Genomic DNA, 4,029 nt, shown 5'->3' with positions numbered 1-4,029 from the left:
GGCGCGGGGGGGGGCCTGCTCCCAGGGGGAGACTCACCATCTACTGTGCCCGCCCCCCATCCCCGGCGCTCAGGGTCCCCTAGCTCCTGGCCTGGGTCACAAAGGGCCTAACCACTGTGTCACAGGGAGGGGCATGAGGGAGAACAGGTGTTGACTCAGGGTGACCCTGCAAACCTCAGTGGACTCTTCCAGGTCGGGTTCTGGTTCTAAAGCTCCCTCATTCGGGTCCAGAGCACCCAGTGGGCTGGAAACCCTGCAACCAGCTCTGGGACCCAGAATCAGGTCCTATCCTGCTTCATGCCTTGCCTGAAATCTGAGAGACATAACGGGATCATTTCCAAGGCCTTCCCTGGACGACTTGGTGTTCTGTGGAGGTCTGGGAGGCAGAGTTGGGAAGAGAAAACCCCAAGAAAAAGATACCAGCTCCGGAAGTGTCGCAGGGAGAGTCAAGAGAAGTCATGGCATATGTCACAACTCCTCAGCCTGTGTTTTAGGGGATTCATACTGTGTGTGAATTTTACCTGTCAAAAAAGAACCCAAGCCAGGCAATGGCGGCGTATGCCTTTAATCCCAGCACTCCAGAAGCAGAGGCAGATGTATCTAAGTTCAAGGCCGACCTGGTCTACAGGGTTAGAATACCTGCTCGGGCACTCTCATGAAGAGCTGGGTTCCACCCCAGCACTGGAGAGCTGGAGGCAGCAAGATCATGAGTTTAGGATCATCCTCAGCTACATAGTTTGAAGCCAACCAGTACGAAGATTTGGGGATGATACTATTTGAGTACTCAGAGTGAAATAAAGTGCGAGGAGGGTCCTTGTGAGAATGCTCTAGTTTTTTGTTTTGTTTTTTAAAGATTTATTTAATTTTGTACACAGTATTCTGTCTGCACATATGCCTACAGGCCAGAAGAAGGCATCAGATCTTGTTATAGATGGTTGTGAGCCACCATGTGGGTGCTGGGAACGGAGCCCCAGTCGTCTGGAAGAGCAGCCAGTGCTTTTCACTGCTCGCTCTCCAAACCCCTTGTTTTGTTTTGTTTATGTGTATTGGTGCTTTGCCTGCATGCATGTCTGTGCAAGGGTGTCAGCCCCTAGGACTGGAATTATAGACAGTTTTGCCCCCTGGATGAGCAGTCAGTGCTCTTAACCACTGAGCCATCTCTCCAGCCCATTTGCTTGATTTTTTAAAGACAGGCTCCCATTATATAATCCTGGCTGGCTTCAAATTTACAAAGATATGCCTGTCTTTGCCTCCAAAGTGCTGAGTTTAAAGGTGTGTGCCATCATGCCTAGTCTTTTCTGGGTTTTAAATTTTTTATTTATGAGGCTGAAAAGATGGCTTAGCAGTTGAGAGCACTGGGTGCTCTTCCAGACCACCTGGGTTCAATTCCCAGAACCTACACGTCACCACTGTAACTCCAATTCCAGGGGATCCAACACCCATACACAGACATACATGTAGTCAAAACACTGACACACGTATAAAATAAAAATAAAGATAAATCCCTTAAAATATATCTATTATGTGTGCACATTCGTCCATGCTGTGGGGGCCAGAGGACAGCTAGTGGGAACTCGTTTTCCTTCTTGTACTCTGTAGGTTCCAGGGGTCAAACACAGGTGATTGCACTTGTCAACAAGCACCTGACTACCTGCTAAGCCACCTTGCTGGCCAGTTTGTTCTGAGACAAGGTCTTATTACACAGTTGAAGATGGAATCAAACTCATGGCAATCTTTTTGCCAGTTTTCTGAGCAGCTGAGAAGATGGGACGGTCCTACCACAACTAACTGTACTTGGAATTTTGAGTTTAGGTCATTCCCAGGCCCGAGAGCCTCTCTGGCTGTTTCCTGCAACTCCACCATCTGGAGGGGTCAACCAGTATGTAGAGTGACTGCTCTGGGATGGTACAGTACCCTGATGCCTTCCCAAAGGATTTCCAGTGTTCATAGGGACACCCGTATTACCAAAGGATATTCCACCTGTTTCTTGTTATTTTGTTGAAAATTTGGCAGGTATACATAGAAATTACATGAGTCCCTCCCATTCTACTTCCAGTGGACATCCCTACTATCACTCATGGGTGACAATGAATCCTTGCAACAGGTACATAGGCCAATTCTGAGGATGACTGTCAGGGACCATCCACCCCAGCCTTCGTGGCCAGGAGAGAGATGATCTGTGAGGGGTGAAGAATAGAATTTGCAGTGGGAAATGTTTTTTGTACACTGTAAAGAGTTGTCACTAGTATTGGTTTAATAAAACGTTGATTGGCCAGTAGCCAGGCAGAAAGTATAGGTGGGGCAACCAGACTAGGAGAATTCTGGGAAGAGAAAAAGCAGGCACGCAGTCACCAACCAGATGCAGAGGAACCAAGATGAGAATGGCTTACTGGTAAAAGGTACTAACCACGTGGCTAAACATAGACAAGAATTATGGGTTTAAGTTGTAAGATCTAGTTAATAATAAGCCTGAGCTAGTAGACTGAACAGTTTATAATTAATATAAGCCTCTGTGGGTTCTTTGGGGGGAGGGACGACTGAATGACTATGGGATTGGGTGGGACAGAAATTTGCATTTACAAAAACTCAAGACAGTACCATATTTTCAGGTGCTGACCCAGGCCATCCAGGGACTGATTTCATGATTTAGCTACACCGAAATTCCCTTTCAAAGTAGCAAAAACCTGTGATCTTTACAATAAGAATGAATTCTGCCTGGATAGGGTGGCACACACCTTTAATCCCAGTACTCTGGAGGCAGAGGCAATGGATCTCTGAGTTTGAGGGCAGCCTGGTCTACAAATCGAGTTCCAGTACAGCCAGGGCTACACACAGAGAAACCCTGCCTTGAAAAACAAAAACAAAATAAAACCAAAAAAAAAGGAGAAAGAAAAAAAGAAGAATGAACTTTAAGCAGGGTGGTGGTGGTGCACCCTTTTAATCCCAGCACTAAGGAGGCAGAAGAGGAGGACCTCTGAGTTCAAGGCCAGCCTGGTCTACAGAGTGAGTTCCGGATAGCAAGAGCTACAGAGTGAGTTCCGGACAGCAAGGGCTAGAGAGTGAGTTCTAGGACAGCCGGGGCTGTACAGAGGAAACCCTGTCTCGACTCCTCCCCCAATAAAGGGTTCTCCTGGCTAGGGCCTGAGCTGATAAGGGTAATTGTAAGAATAGATTCTGCTGGTGGAGAATGCAAAGCACATGGGACCTATTTCATAGGGATGTGTTCTGTTCACTGAGAGAGAAAGCCCAGGATATTGGTGGAGGATGGCTCCTAACCACACAGGGTTTTTTGACGACATCACTTCAACATTCCAGAGATCGGGCATTATTCATTTCTTCTGTTGAAGAATGGGCCTCGTTTCTCAACGCTGACTCTAAGCTGTGCTTCCGATAGATGGCGCTGCTGGGTTTGGTAGAAAGCCTACCGGGCTCCTTACCCTGACGCCTGCTGGGCCTCAGAAGGCGAGCCTGTGAGCTGGGAGTGGAGGCACTCGGGAGGCAGAGGTGGATGGATCTCTGTGATTCCACGCCCGCCTGGTGTACTAGCGGCTCTGTCTCTGCGGCTGTGTGCTCCCGTCTACCCTGGAGGGACCCTGGAATCAGGAAGGCCTTTCTTTATACCCAGAACTCAGTCACTCCACTTGCCTCTACCAGGCTACCAGAAGCGATATTCTACTAGCTAACTAGGGACAGGTTTCGGATATTCTTGGGACACTTTATGTTCCCTCTTCACACACTTCCATGGAGGATTAGTTCAGTTTCCACTGCTCATCTTACGTGCCTTTAGTATTTAGAAGCTCTCCAGAAAACAGACATTCTGAATTGTTCTTTTTTTGGCAATACTGGGGATTGAACCCAGCATTTGGTGTATTAGGCAAGTGCTCTACCACTGAAACACACCCCCAGCCCCTCACTGGGGGATTCTAGGCAGGGACTTTTGTTTGTTTGTTTTTTAGGTTTTTTTTTGTTTTGGTTTTGTTTTGTTTTTTGGGACAAGGTTTCTCTGTAGCTTTGGAGCCTGTCCTGGAA

This window comes from Microtus pennsylvanicus, chromosome 18, assembly GCF_037038515.1.
Source record: "Microtus pennsylvanicus isolate mMicPen1 chromosome 18, mMicPen1.hap1, whole genome shotgun sequence".
Classification (NCBI taxonomy): Eukaryota; Metazoa; Chordata; class Mammalia; order Rodentia; family Cricetidae; genus Microtus; species Microtus pennsylvanicus.
The sequence above is the reverse complement of the archived record's forward strand: the minus strand, read 5'-3'. Positions refer to the sequence as shown.